Below are 16,477 nucleotides of genomic sequence, written 5' to 3' on the forward strand. Positions count from 1 at the left end.
TCTACCTCCATGCTGGGAACTTGGTGAGATGCTCTGGCCGCATTGGTCCAGGTACATCACATTCTCTTGGACTTGCCTCCTCTCTAGGGTTCTACCCAGGAAAGGGCACAGGCCTTTACTAATTCCCAGTATCATCCCAAACCTATCTGAGATTTTCATCCCCGCCCCTCACAACCCACCTACGGGAGGCTTGGTTTGCCAGGGATAGAGCACAAGAGGTATAGAAGCACCTAAGGTCTCATTACACCTGCTCCAACTTCCCTCCTTCCTGTAGCCCAGGGAGTGCCTGTCCAGCTTCCAGGCTGAGATACTCCCTCAACAATATTCTTCCAAATCCATTGCTTGTGCACATCTGTCCTTTCTGGCTCCCTGAAGGCCTTGGCTGTTGTGACTCAAAAGCCCTCAGGTGACTCCTCTTTTCTCTGTTCTCCACTCTCTGCTTTCTCACACCTGCCCTGAGGCCATGTGTGTAGAAATGCCAAGCTGACTGGACAGGGACGGGCCAAGAGGAAGAAGGAAATGCCGGGGGAGCAAAAATCGGTGACTCGTTCAAACCATTTTACCACTTTAAAAAAAAAAAAGCACCATTTCAGAATTTGGATGATCCACTACCGAGCGCTGGTTGTGTGGATTTCCATTCTACACTGTATTCAGAGAAATTGCTGTATATTTCAGTCATGCAAGTGTATCATTCATAACACAAACCTAGTGAAAGCCGTCTCTCCTTTTTGCTCAAATGCACTCCTGAGATTGTCATAAGGTAGACTGTCCTATGTATTAACAGAGTTAAAATAATAAAATTGGCATAAAAATCATACAGGTGACAACACATAGCAATTTTAAAAGTCTGTGGTTATTTGGGTGTGAAATAAATGCTGTTGAAATGAATTTTTTCAGGTCTGATAAGAACAAGCTAACTTGAGATGTTGCTTTGAAGTCAAAACAGATTGAAAAAATTACAAAGCCTTTCTAGTGGTCCCAACATGAAGCATGTTGATCATTTTGCCACAGAAGCTACTGATGCTGCTTGTGCGAGGCGACGAGAGAGACGAAGGGCAGAATCTGACGTTGCAGCAGCCACAAAACCAAAGTCTGCAACATACAAGCTGAGCCAGTCTGGATCAGTGTTTTGTGCGCTCAGGAGTGTTTGTCCTTGCTGGGTATGTTGTCATCACGGGATAAATCTGACTTCCACACAGGACACTCCCAGTTCCCTTGGTGAAGCTTTTTCTTCCTCAAAGTGGTACTTCAGATATGAGCCTTATCCTCGTGCTTTCTACAACCTGCTGTCTCACATTTACGATCCACGTGTGTGCCAGAGGAGGACTGCAAGGCATTCTCCCATGTGTCATCTCGTTCCTCCCTTTGGAGACTTTGACGGAGGCTCAGGGGGTGGGAGGGGAGTAAGATAGTAAGAGTGATGAACACTGGATTCAAAGAGGAGTAAACACTGAGGTACAGTGAGATTTCTCTTCCATGGTCACATTAGGAATAAGAGCACAATCTCTTCCTTTCACTCTCACTCAATCCCACAGTCCTACATGGAGAGGTTTTCCAATTCTTTGTTTCCATCTTAGACCTTATTTGGTTCCAAATGGAGAAACAAAACAAATGAAACAAAAAACAAATCCAGGAGACAAAAAGAAACCCACCCATTTACCTGACAAACAAATGATTTTCAAAGTTTAGCTTTCAGAATGTTTTGCCAAGCTCACTGTTCTTGCCACTAAGATGGAATGACAATACAGTGCTTGGAAGTGCTGGCAAACAAGTATGTCACCCCGAGTTACAAAGAAAACAAAGACACCAGAGAATCCTCACCAAGTTTTAATATGTGGAAACAGCAGTGCCCTGAACCAGATCCTTGGAGGCGAAATCAAGGGGAATAAAGCTACGGAACAGCTCATTTCCATGTGACAAACCAGCCCTGGGAACTCAGATAAGGCTTTAGTTTCATAAATGCTACAAATCCGTTTTCTGTTTTCCTGAAAGTCCTGGCAAAGATTCAAAGCCAATCCATGAAACAGCCAGGAGGCCTGTTTGTGACCAAAGTCTGTGACAGCAGAGGCTCTGGCTCCAGGCAACAAGAACAATAAGCATCTTCTTTCTGGGTGGTGACTGAGTTCTCCCGTGGAGCCACTGTATGTAAAATAATTTCTAGTAACTAGAATCTAGCTTCAAGACAACTCCACTAGTCAGTATGATAATAATAATAGCTAACATTTATTGAGTGCTTACTATATGCTAAGTATTGTTCTAGGCATTTTACATTATAATCTCCCCTAATATTTGCGATAACCCTATGAGATGGGATTATTTCAGGCCCCATTTTATTGATACAGTAAATGAGGCCCAAAGAAGTTAAGTAATTTTTATTCAGGATCCTATGGCTACTAAATAGTATAGGTGGTTTGGACTCCAGAACCGATGCTCTCGATCACTACAGCATATTGCAGCGATCGTAATAGCAAATATTATTATCCTCCTCTATGTGTATTTGAAAGGTAGCATAACTAGATTAAAAAAAATACGGTTACTGGTAGACTACTTAGGAATGATTATTCTTCCTTAGATTCTAGTCTGAACGTGACATGCTGATACGTAAGAAACAAAATGTCAACCGGTCAAGATGTTAAAACCGGTCCAAAGGGCATTTGGAAAGCTGCGTATACATAGGCGATTTAATAAATTGCTGGGTTAGCTATAAAGCTGGTTAATGTTCAGTTAAGTTTAAATGTAATGTTTGGGGTTATCTATTCCACTAGGGAGAAATTATTTACATCTCTACTCAGCTAAAATTTACAAGTTGATATCTGTCCTTACAAAGATATAAATTAGATCAGTCAATAGAAAGCCAATCCTAGCACTGCTAGGATTTAACAGTGTTAGAATTTAACTGGTTTTAACATGTTACTGGTTCCCTCATTAGTCAATAAGTTGAATAAAATCTTTTGCACGTCTTCATTTTATAGTTGTATGAAAGTCATCTTTTTCAACCCTTTGAAAATTATGCTTTGACTGGATGATTGTATTCTCTAAACAAAAGTTTGGCAACTGTTTTACCTTGCTTTTTCCCGCTCAGATTTTAATATTGATTTTAAAATCCTTACGAAGGTAGGGGAACAAAACCTTGTGTCTACCCAGCTCAAAATGGGCAATAAAAAAAAAAAAATTATCCAGAGAGTAGGTAGGAAGTATGTTTTAAAACAATAAAAATAAGGCTCCCCTGGTGGCGCAGTGGTTGAGAATCTGCCTGCCAATGCAGGGGACACGTGTTTGATCCCTGGTCTGGGAAGATCCCACATGCTGCGGAGCAACTAAGTCCGCGAACCACAACTACTGAGCCCGCGTGCCACAGTTACTGAAGCCTGCGCACCTAGAGCACGTGCCCTGACACAGGAGAAGCCACCACAGTGAGAAGCCCGTGCACTGCAACGAAGAGTAGCCCCCGCTCACCACAACTAGAGAAAGCCCGCGCGCAGCAACGAAGACCAAACGCAGCCAAAAAGAAAATTAATTTAAAAAAAAACTTAATAAAAATAGATTCTGTTCTCTGATGATCAAAAAAAAAAAAAAAAGCAGTCACTGGGACACGGGGAGGGGAGTAGGAAAAGAATAAGAAGAAAGGAAGAGCAAAAATCTTAGTTCTCCCTTTTGCTTTAGCACACACTATAAAGGATAGTGAGCTCATTTTCTAGGCAAAGTGGTCAGTAATCAAATTTTAAAATGACAGGGGACAGATTACAGAAGTCAGTATTTAGTATAGGTCCTCTATCTCCTTTTATTTAGTATAGGTCCTCTATCTCCTTTTAAGTCTCTCAGCTACCCCTTAAATGCTACCCTTCTTTTGATCAAAGTAAGTCTTTGATTCTACTCATTTAAAGAACATGAAATTAAATAGGTTAATTTATCCAGAGTGGTGTAATCTGATAATAATCCAAATCTCTGTTTAACTTGAACTAGTTCTCACTTTTGTTTGTGGTACAGGTTAGGAAGAAATGTGAGGCTCTTCAGGAACTAATTAAATATTTGCTAATTCTAAGGGCTTAACGTAACATACTCCTGATGTTGATACTTAATTTGTGCTAACATTTTCTGAGCATTCCAGGAGATTTTTGAAGCTGGACTTTTAAGGTAACAGTTGCCTATTCCTGTCCTCATAACTATGACTTATCTACATTGGACTGGTTTTTATTCAAATTGATAAATACAGTAGTGCTTCTTTTTTTTTTTGGTCCTGCATGAATGAAATGCCAACTCTTGCCTCCCAAGAAAATAAAACCAAAATGTCCTACTTTGGAAAACTACAACTGGATTAATTTCCCATTGAACAAGGTTAGCTGTATAATTTTTAGCCTATTCTAGAATAACTGGACATCAAATCCTCATCTTCATTGCATGTTACAAGCATCTCTCCCTCCCCCAATTCTATGAGATCTGGAAGCTAAACTTGGAAACGAAGCATGGCTCATCAACTCAGCAGCATTTGTGCCATTTCAGTAGGAAAACATGAGTTGATAATATTTATCTCTGTAAGTTTTCAAAGTGTTTTTACTACAGTATTTTTTATACTGAAATATTTGAAAAAGTTTTCAATGAATATTTAGCATTCTTATAATGGGAAAATAAGTCCATACAACTATTTTCACTTATTTATTCCTTATTAACTCGATTTTTTAAAAAAATTCAGACTTTTTTTAGAGCAGTTTAAGATTCACAGCGACACTAAGAGAAAAGTATAGCAATTTCACATATAGCCCCTGCCTCTCCCATTATGAAAATCTCCACCAGTGTTACATTTGTTACATCATAATCACCCAAAGTCCATAGTTTACATTATGATTCACTCTTTTTTTTTTTTTTTTTTTTAGATGTTGGGGGTAGGAGTTTATTAATTAATTTATTTATTTTTGCTGTGTTGGGTCTTCGTTTCTTGTGCGAGGGCTTTCTCTGGTTGTGGCAAGTGGGGGCCAGTCTTCATCCCGGTGCACGGGCCTCTCACTATCGTGGCCTCTCTTGTTGTGGAGCACAGGCTCCAGACGCGCAGGCTCAGTAGTTGTGGCTCACGGGCCTAGTTGCTCCGCAGCATATGGGATCCTCCCAGACCAGGGCTGGAACCCGTGTCCCCTGCATTAGCAGGCAGATTCTCAACCACTGTGCCACCAGGGAAGCCCTATGATTCACTCTTGATGTTGTACATTCTATGACTCTGCACAAATGTATGATGACATGTACCCATCATTATGGTATCACACAGAGTATTTTCACTGCCTTGAAATCCTCTGTGCTCTGCCTATGTGTCATCACCCCTTAATCCCTGGCAACCACTGATCTTTTTACTGTTCCATAGTTTTGCCTTTTCCAGAATATCATATAGTTGGAGTCATACAGTGTGTAGCCTATTCAGATTGGCTTCTTTCACTTAGTAAAATGCGTTTAAGTTTCCTCCATGTTTTTTCATGGCTTGAGAGCTCATTTCTTTTTAGCCTTGAATAATACTTCATTGTCTGGATGTACCACAGTTTATCCAGTTCACCTACTGAAGGACATCTTGGTTGCTTCCAAGTTCTGGAAGTTATGAATAAAGCTGCTGTAAACATCCATGTGCAAGTTTTTGAGTGGACACATACATGTTCAGCTCCTTGGGGTAAAAACCAAAGATCCAAAGAGTGCCATTGCTGGATCATATGGTAAGAGTACACTTAGTTTTCTAAGGAACCATCAAACTGTCTTCCAACAGTTTTCTTCACACCATTATGCTCCTTGCCAGCATTTGATGTTGTCACTGTTACAGTGACAGTGTTCCAGATTTGGGTCATTCTAACAGTCAATCACTGTTGTTTTGATTTGCATTTCTTTGATGACATATGATGTGGAACATCTTTTTATATGCTTATTTCCCATGTGTATATCTTCTTTGGTGAGGTGTCTGTTAAAGTCTTTGGCCCATTTTTTAATAGGGTTGTTTGTTTTCATATTGTTGAATTTCAAGAGTTTTTTATATATTTTGGGTAACAGTCTAGAAACAGATGGGTCTTTTGCAAATATTTTCTTCCAGTCTTCTCATTTCTTTGACATTGTCTTTTGCAGAGTGGGTGTTTAATTTTTAATAAAGTTCAGTTTATTGATTATTTCTTTCATGAATTTTGACTTTGATGTTGTATTTAAATATTCATTGCGAAACCTAAGCTCATCTAGATTTTCTCCTATGTTACCTTGTAGGAGTTTTATAGTTTTGTGTTTCCATTTTGATCTGTGATCCATCTTGAATTGATTTTTATAATGGGTGGATGGAAGATCTGTATCTGGATTCATTTTTTTGCATGTGGATGTCCCGCTGTTCCAGCACCACTTGTTGAAGAGATTACCTTTGCCCCATTGTGTTGTGTTTGCTCCTTTGTCAAAGATCAGTTGACTGTATTTATATGGGTCAATTTCTGGGCTCTCTATTCTGTTCCATTGATCTATTTGTCTATACTTTCACCAGTACCACACTATCTTGATTATTGTAGCTTTATAGTAAGTCTTGAAGTCAGGTAGTGTCAGTCCTCCAACTTTGTTCTTCTCCTTCAGTGTTGCATTGACTATGCTGAGTTTTTTGCCTTTCTGTATAAAGTTTAGAATCAGTTTGTCAATATCTGCAATTACTTGTTGGGATTTTGATTGGGATTGCATTGAAATTATAGATAAAGTTAGAAAGAACTAACATCTTGACAGTATTGAGTCTTCCTATCCATGAATGTGGAATAGCTCCTCATTTACTTAGTTCTTCTTTGATATTGTTCATCAGGGTTTTGTAGTTTTCCTCAAATAGATCTTATACATACTTTGTTAGACTTTACATAAGTATTTCATTTTAGGGGGTGCTAATGTAAATGGTATTGTGTTCTTAATTTCAAATTCTATTTATTCATTGCTGGCAAATAGGAAAACTATTGACATTTATATATCAACCTTATTAATTTTTTAGTATGGAAACTTTCAGACATGCAAAATTAGAGTAAGAGTAACTATAAAACAATTTACCCACATCAACCATATCCTCCCCACCCTCAGGTTTATTTTGAAGAAATCTCAATATCATATCATTTTAGCCTTATTTCAGTAAGCATTGCTAAAAGATAAGAATTCTTTAAAAATAAGTAAACACATACCACTTTCATAATCTCCCTCCAAATTAACAATAATTCCTTCATATCACCCATTACTCAGTCAATATTTAAATTTCCCTGATTGTCTCATAATTTCTTCTCTTTGCTGTTCCTAGTTCAAGGGTAAGTACATGTGCCTTTGCTCTGGATGACTAATAGGAGTGACATCCAGAGAATGAAAACTGGAGTTTGGGCTGACTCTGGCCTAAAACATAAGAGAGGAGGGGGAAAAGGGCCTTGAGGTTTCTTCGAGCCCAGCCCAACTCAGCAGTCTACAAAAACCAGCAAAGTTCTGGGACAAAATCTTAGGCAGGATAAAATGCAGATATCTGATGACTATAGCTTGCATTGCATCTCTCAGGAATCTAATCTTGATTGTATATGGGCACATTAATTACAAACCCCACCATCTGTCATGCTTGGTAACATTTGGGTAGGTAGTACTTGGGCCGGTAATGGAACACTAGCTCGATGGAGAGTCTCCAATGATAAAAGCAAGAGTATCTACGTTTTCCCTGGACTTTGTACTATATGGAGAGAGTGATACTGCAGCATTAGCAGAGGCTCTTGATTTTGGTGTAGATTGCTAATGTCACACAATGACATTGGCTACTTCAAGGTATTGCTGCAGTTATTACTGTTGTTAATGTTGGTAATAATATTAATAATAGTAGGCATGAATTACTGCTTCTTCTATGAGGAGGATGTCCTTAATCCCATATGGAGAAACTGAGACACAGAGAAATTAAGCAATTTGCCCAAAGTCCTGCAGCAAGTATCAGAACCAGATTTTTAATTAAATTATTTGAAATCACCGTCCTGTTTCTCCTTCCTATTTCTGCATTTCTCAGCTAGTACGGAGGGATCAAAGTACTGTTTAGGGAGATTACCCCTGTCCCTCTAAAAAAGGCAATCTGACACAGTAACTGGCATCTGGAACCAACAAGGGAGAAGCAGCAAGAGTGAGTTTTTAGGATTCTTGTGCTTTATCCACAGATTCTCAAAGGCACCTGATCATGAGCTTTGCCAATTGAATACCTAAGATAAGTCAATTTCTTAAACTACACTGAACAGTAGGAATATACAGGATGAATATACAAAAGATGGATCCACTGTGGTCTCTACTGCTAGTGTGGGCTGTTCAAAAGCCTCCTCCCCTTCCCCCAGGCAAGGTTCCTCTTGGCCTAGGATTCTCAGTGAAATGTAAGTAAACCCTGATCAAAGGGTTGGAATCAGAATTTTTACCATAGAAGCCTTGAGGCATTTAATCAATGAGCAGATATTTTAAATGGGTGTCTCTCTTAAATGAGGAATTAAGCATTTTTCTTAGGTGGAGGTTGAGGAAAAAATTCAAGGAATTAGCACAACTCCAAGAGCTAATGAGGAATTTAAAAAATCTTACCGGGCCTCCCTGGTGGCGCAGTGGTTAAGAGTCCGCCTGCCGATGCAGGGGATACGGGTTCGTGCCCCGGTCTGGGAGGATCCCATATGCCGCGGAGCGGCTGGGCCCGTGAGCCATGGCCGCTGGGCCTGCGCATCCGGAGCCTGTGCTCCGCAACGGGAGAGGCCACAACAGTGAGAGGCCCACATACCGCAAAAAAAATAAAATAAAAAAAAAATAAAAAAATAAAAAAATAAAAAATCTTACCAACAGGACACCGTGTTTCTGAGAATTAGGTTTGTTCAAAAGCAGAAGAGTTTGTTTTCTGTGGATAAGACATCTTCAGAGACTGCACACGAACCCAGGACCAGCACTTGAGAGACAGCTGGCTTTGGAAAAAGAACAACACATTCAGAGAAAAGTGGTATTGGATATAAAAATATAGTTTTATTTTGCAGTTAGGATAGAAAGAGTAGAAACATGCAGCAAAGTGTGGAAGAAGAGTAAGGTCAGGCAAAAGTCTTGAGGAAGATAGAATTTAAGGGTCTGTGCGTGTGTGTTTGTGTGTGTGTGTACGTGTGTGTGTGCGTATGTGTGTGTGTGCGTATGGAGAGAAAAGAGAGACAGAGAACAGGTGAGCTTCCTATGTGCTGACACAATGCTAGGTGCTGGGAGATGAGAGAGTTCTAAGGGTCCAGGATGACACCCCGGTTTCTGATATTGCAAAAGGGTTGGATTAAGATGTCATCACTGAGGTGGGGCAGTCTTGGGAAGCAGTTTCCAGAGGGGCTCTTGTTAAGAAAAATGTGGGGATTATTTTTTCAGATGCCAAGAGTAAAGAATATATATATATATATATATATATATATTTTTTTTTTTTTCTTTTTGCGGTATGCGGGCCTCTCACTGTCGTGGCCTCTCCCGTTGCGGAGCACAGGCTCCGGATGCGCAGGCCCAGCGGCCATGGCTCACGGGCCCAGCCGCTCCGCGGCATATGGGATCCTCCCAGACCGGGGCACGAACCCGTATCCCCTGCATCGGCAGGCGGACTCTCAACCACTGCGCCACCAGGGAGGCCCAAGAATATATTTTTTTTAAGAGAGGAAATTCTTTAGGATTTGACAGCTACTAACCTAAGCTACCAGCCTGTGCAGGAGACAGAGAGAGGAACTCAGGAGGCAGGGATAAGACTTGTTATCCTGTCTGGACCCTGACAGTTTCTTGTGCTGAAACTGAACAACATGGTTTTCTAAACCATCACCCTGAAACTTTTAACTTCAGAATGGCGGTCGTTGATTTTTGATGACCGTGACTAGCAGGGTTGACAGCAGAGGGTAGGTTAAACACTCCAGTTTCATAGATGAGACAACCAGGGCGTGAGAAATCAAATGATCATGGGGGTTGATGGCAGACCATGGTAAGAGTCTGTGGCTAGAAATTTGGCTTCTCATCTCAGAGGCATCCTTTCATCAAATTTGCCCTGGATATTGTCAAATTTGGAATGCTGCAAAAAAGGCAGGCTACACTGGTCATGTAAACTTGCATTACTAAGAGCTTCTATGTAGTAGTGAATATGTGATAGCCAAAAATTCATCAACAGAGTGACACTTTGAGAGCCCCATACAACTCTTGACTATGTTCCTTACTCTGGATTGATAGACATCCCTTCCCTCTGGCCTTTTCTGTCCTTCCCTCTTCCACAACTTCTCACTCTTCTTCATCACTGCTTTTATTCCTATGCTCATGCCCTCTGCATTTTGCGGATTAAAGCTCATTTACTTCCATGGTGAATAGCAGGCACATTAAAATATTCCCAGGGTAGCGATTCACTCCATTTGATCAGATGTAAAATGTCTGGAATCCAGACTAGCCTTGCAGCTATGGAAAAGAATTTCCAGGAAACCCTGACCATTAGTCTAAAAGCTAATGCATTTGAGCATTCCTCTGGATTATGAAAATGGAAATAATCCCATTCCCCAGGGAGAAAAGAGGAGCCAGAACATCCTCACCAAATGATCAAGCTTTCTACAAGATACACTCATAATTATGCACATGATCCCGTCATTAATGGGATCTTGGTGGATTTTCTGAATGGAGCCTAAAGTCTTGCCTGGAAGTCTCTTGCTTTTATTCCTGTGGATGAGCAGCTGCAAAGACACAGCACAAGTTCAACTTCCTCAGCACTAAAATTCTATTTTGAAACAAAAGACTGGAAGATAGAGGTTTGAGCTCACATCCTAGGGGAATTTTAGGAGAGGGTCCTGTTTGGAGTGGTGCTAGCCTGGGGTCCAGCAGGGATGAGATATTCCATTACTGGTAGGTCCAGCATAGTGGGGACCTGTGGACAGAGCTGCTGAAAGTTGGAGTGATCAGATCAAGGGTCATGTCCAGAAGGCAAGCTGGGGCTTGTGGAAGACCCGGTCAGTTTGAGACAGAGACTCAAGGACAAGATGCCATCCCTCAGAAGGCAGGCTGAGACTGGAAAGACCAGGCTGGGGGCAAGTCACTCAGCTGATCTTGGAGACCATCTGTGAGTGCTCTAGGGAGCAGATGTGCCCATGGTTTGGGGTCCTCCATGAATTTTTTGGGTTTGTCTTCTAATTTGATTGCTTTTGGCTCACTCTTAGTGGAGCCAACTATTCTTAAACGTCCAGGTCTATTGACGTGTGCAGAAAGGACTTACTGAGTGATCTTGACCTTTCTATTTGGGTCTAAAGAAGAAAAAGGAGAAAGGAGTTCAACCTTTAAATTGCTTACTACATTTCACGTTTCTTCTCAAGAATTTCCTCATAAATTCTTATCTTTAGGAAACGGAAAGTAAGTATTCTTATCCCTACTTCAACACAAGATGAAGCCAAGGATTAGAGAGTTTAAATAAGTAGGTAAAAATCAACAGCTAGTAAGTGGAAATTCCAGAATCAAAAAGCAGCACTGTGTTCCAAAGGTCATGCTCTTTCTTTCCTGCCATGTTTCTACATCTTCTGGAACAGTGGTTTCAAGCAGCATGGTCTCAGGACCCATTTACATTCTTAGAACTCATTGAGGACCCAGAAAAGCTTTTGTTTATGAGGGTTATATAAAGATTAATATTTGAAATTAAAACAGGGAATTTTAAACATATTCACTTAAAATAAAGCCATTACATGTTAGCAAATATTTTTATGAAAAATGATTATATTTTCTTAAGCAAAAAAAAAAAAGAGTAGCATTATGCATTTTTGCAGGTCTTTTTAATGTCTGGTTTAAGGAAAGATAGCTGAAATTTAATAACTGCTTCTGCATTCATTCTGCTATGATATGTTGTTCATATTGAAGTATATGAAGAAAATTTAGCTTCATGCAGACATGTAGTTGAAAAGGAAAGAGTATTCTTTTCAGAGAATTTGGGGTATTTTTTTTGATGAATGTTGCAGTGTGGACTCTGACACCATATCCATGAAGGTTCCATACTCTGTTACATTAAAACTTCTTTTTAATCTCTTTTTAAAATATTTAAAAATCTTTTAAAAAAAAAGTCTCTCTTGCACTTTGAATGAATCTGCATGACTTTGTAGTCATCTGAAAACACTGGTTTACTAACCCATGCCAATGTCAGCACACTATTACCCACCATCTGAAAGTCACAATGATTAATATCAACTTTGATCTCTTCAGAAAAGTTGTTAAGAATTGGGATGCTGTGAAGCTCAAGGTACCAGAAACAAGTTTTCCAAAGTTCAATTTTCACTTGAAAGGTCAAATTTTATCACTGGCAACAAACACTGTCAGTTTTTCTTGAAGTGACAGTTTCACTTCTTTCATTTTTTAGGACATGCCAGATCTCCAAGTCTGAATAACTGTCGTTTGCCTGTCAGTCATTTTTTCCAAGTAAAAAATGATGTTCCACAGAAAAAGCATCCAATTCAACTCACAACTCAATCATACAGGTGCTTTTCATCAAAACAACCATCACCCTTAGGTAACGCGGCAGAAGGTGCTCCCCCTTTATGTGTACTTCTGTTGTGTCACACACAGTATTAAAGATACATGTGCAGCCAAGTCAAGCTCTTCAAAATGAATGATTTTTGTGGCTTTACCGAGGACATTCTTTTTTTTTTTAACATCTTTATTGGAGTATAATTGCTTTACAATGGTGTGTTCATTTCTGCTTTATAACAAAGTGAATCAGCTATACATATACATATATCCCCATATCTCTTCCCTCTTGCGTCTCGCTCCCTCCCACCCTCCCTATCCCACCCCTCTAGGTGGTCACAAAGCACTGAGCTGATCTCCCTGTGCTATGCGGCTGCTTCCCACTAGCCATCTATTTTACATTTGGTAGTGTATATATGTCCATGCCACTCTCTCACTTTGTCCCAGCTGACCCTTCCCCCTCCCCGTGTCCTCAAGTCCATTTTCTAGTAGGTCTGAGTCTTTATTGCCATCCTGCCCCTAGGTTCTTCATGACCATTTTTTTTTTTTTAGATTCCATATATATGTGTTAGCATACGGTATTTGTTTTTCTCTTTCTGACTTACTTCACTCTGTATGACAGTCTCTAGGTCCATCCACCTCACTACAGATAACTCAATTTCATTTCTTTTTATGGCTGAGTAATATTCCATTGTATATATGTGCCACATCTTCTTTATCCATTCATCTGTTGATGGACACTTAAGTTGCTTCCATGTCCTGGTTATTGTAAATAGTGCTGCAGTGAACATTTTGGTACATGACTCTTTCTGAATTATGGTTTTCTCAGGGTATATGCCCAGTAGTGGGATTGCTGGGTCATATGGTAGTTCTGTTTGTAGTTTTTTAAGGAACCTCCATACTGTTCTCCATAGTGGCTGTATCAATTTACATTCCCACCAACAGTGCAAGAGGGTTCCCTTTTCTCTGTACCCTGTCCAGCATTTATTGTTTGTAGATTTTTTGATGATGGCCATTCTGACCCATGGGAGGTGATAGCTCATTGTAGTTTCGATTTGCATTTCTCTAATGATTAATGATGTTGAGCATTCTTTCATGTGTTTGTTGGCAATCTCTATATGTTCTTTGGAGAAATGTCTATGTAGGTCTTCTGCCCATTTTTGGATTGGGTTGTTTGTTTTTTTAACATTGAGCTGCATGAGCTGCTTGTGAATTTTGGAGATTAATCCTTTGTCAGTTGCTTCATTTGCAAATATTTTCTCCCATTCTGAAGGTTGTCTTTTCGTCCCAGCGACATTCTTAAGTGAAACTGGAATTTTATTTTACTTCCTTTCCGTTTTACTATAATGAACATGGCGATTAGTTCAGTTTGTTACACAGTCTTGATTCATAGTCAGGCACTAGCAGTCTTACCTGTTGTTGCCTTTGCCCTGTCAGTGCAAATGTCGATACAGCAAAAAGGCAAATAAAACCTCAGTATGATGATTACGACAATTGGTTAGACGTTGTGAACCCACTGACACGGTCCTGGGGATTCCAAGGGTGTCTATGGACTATACTTGGAGAACCTCTATTCTGGAAGAACTGGATGAGGTCCTGGGGTGTGTCAAGGCTGTTTCCTCCTCGGGGCCTGCAATCCAATGTGACCCAGTCACCCAGGGGCAGGTTGGAGGCCCGAGACTCAGGATCTGAGCAGAATTCCCATCAGCCTTGGTCCCAAGAGACTTCCTCTTCTCAGATTACATCCTTTTCTGTCCTCATGGAATTTACATCTTAGTGAGGAGGGACAGCCAATGAACAAAATGAGTCAGTCAATTATGTAGTATATCAGAAGGTGATCGTTCAGTGAGGAGGAATAAAATAGGGAAAGGGGCTGGGGTGGGGAAGGGTTTGGGGATTTTAAATGGAGTGATCACGGAAGCTTACTGCAGAGCCCACTTTGACTTTAACCACATGATGAGGCAAGTGTTATTCCCGCTTTAGAGGTGAGGAAATGGAGGTGCAGTTGGATTAAGTGATTCATTCAGAGTCTCACATGTGGTAAATGGCAGGTCTAGGATTCAAACCCTAAAGCCTGGCTGTGTCCACTGGCCTGTTATTCTCACAGGTGTGTAACAGGTCTCAGACACCCCAGCAAAATTCTAATTTAGTGACCCAACTTGAGACTTCTGAACTTATTTAGGGAAAGGAGATGACAGCTTTCTAAATGAAAAAAGAAGAACGAGGGGAAAAAAACAACCTCAGGAGGCATTGAAATGTGAATCCTAGTTTAAAATTATGATTACATTAGGAAAATCCTTTTTTTTTTTTAAATATTAGGCTTTTGAATGGGTTTCTTTCTGGACCCTGAATTTCTCCTCCTCATTTATTCTGTAAGTGATTAATAGGCTTTTCTCTTTGTCATGCACTGTGGCAGGTGCTGTGGGGGAAGGCAGTCCCGTGCTGAAGCAGCTCACAGTTTTAGAGGGGAGAGAAGGGAAGAGGGGACATTCCAAAGGGAGGGAGAGCCTCTCTCAACCTTAACCAGCAGCATCAAAACATGCATTTAATTGGGCTAAGATTTAAACAGAAGTGCGCACATGCACACGCGTGCACACACACACATCTAATTCCTCTGTCTGAGGTTGAGGACCTCCTCACTGATATTGGGTGAATTTTTTTTTTTTTTTTTTTTCGGTATGCGGGTCTCTCACTTCCGTGGCCTCTCCCATTGCGGAGCACAGGCTCCGGACGTGCAGGCTCAGCGGCCATGGCTCACGGGCCCAGCCGCTCCGCGGTATGTGGGATCTTTCCGTACCGGGGCACGAACCCGTGTCCCCTGCATCGGTAGGTGGACTCCCAACCACTGTGCCACCAGGGAAGCCCAGGGTGAAAATTTTAAAAGGACAGAAATGGCTCCTGCCCCTGCATGACCCACACCCTCCCGCTTTCCTGGACCATGACGGTGGGAACCTTGTGAAATGGAGAAGCTGGAAACAATAACCCTTTTTAATTCTAACAATCAGATAAGGAAGATATTATTTGTATTTTACATATGAGGAAATTGAGGCTTAAAGAGTCTCTTTGCTCTTTTTTGTCGCATTGATGAGGCCTAAGCCACCACACGAATGTCACCAAGTCCCATAAAGAGAAGTGCCTGGTGTCCAGCTCGACAGGACATCCCTGGGCCAGCGTGGCCCATGCCCTCTTGGCTCTTCCCTGTCTGCCTTCCTTCCGTTTCAACATTGCTCTCACTCTGTGGCTGGGCCTTGCATTTCCCAAACACTTGCTCACCTCTTCCAAGGGATCACGGATTTGGTTCCTCTGCTTGAACCCTTTGCCATGTCCCCCAAGCTTCGTTTTGTTTTGTTTTGTTGGTTTCTTTTCAACCTTCGGATTTAAACTGGTTCTGTCTGCTTCTGGTGAGCTGGGGTGAACATCTGTTCATCCAGCCACCACTCCTGAGCCCAGAGTCGGCCTCCTTGTTCAGGGTCCGGATTCTCTGTCACTCTCAGGGTCGTGCAAACACAGGGTGGCTCTGAGAGTAAGGCCTCCTTGAATTTTACACCCTACACCTCTGTCTTGCGTCAGCCTGGCCTTGTGAAAATAGGATGCTTCACATCAAGAATTCCCAGGTTTGTTTTCTTTTTCCCTTCAGGAACTGTCTTCTTCTGCAATTACTCACCCAGAAGAGGACTCATGGATATAAAATTACCAAAAGAGCTTAAAATAGGCACAACCTTCTCTGAATCTGCCAGGATTCTCCACTGTAGAGTTACTCTCTTCCCCTTTGTAATTAGTATTTAGGGGGAAGGATTTTGAAACCATGTGAATATTCTGTTCTTCCTCCAGCTTTCAGTATATTTATTCATTTACTTTAGTATGAACTTGTTTCTTACTTTATTCAAGTTGTTATAACTTGTTATATCATTATTTATTTTGATGCTCAAACTGTCTCTGATGTGGCCAGTGGAAGCCTCTTCAAGCTGGCCTTTGTGTTCTTTTCACTCCCTGTTGTTGTCTGAACATTTCCTTGCTTACTGGCACAACA

This window comes from Mesoplodon densirostris, chromosome 20, assembly GCF_025265405.1.
Source record: "Mesoplodon densirostris isolate mMesDen1 chromosome 20, mMesDen1 primary haplotype, whole genome shotgun sequence".
In the NCBI taxonomy this organism is placed as follows: domain Eukaryota; kingdom Metazoa; phylum Chordata; class Mammalia; order Artiodactyla; family Ziphiidae; genus Mesoplodon; species Mesoplodon densirostris.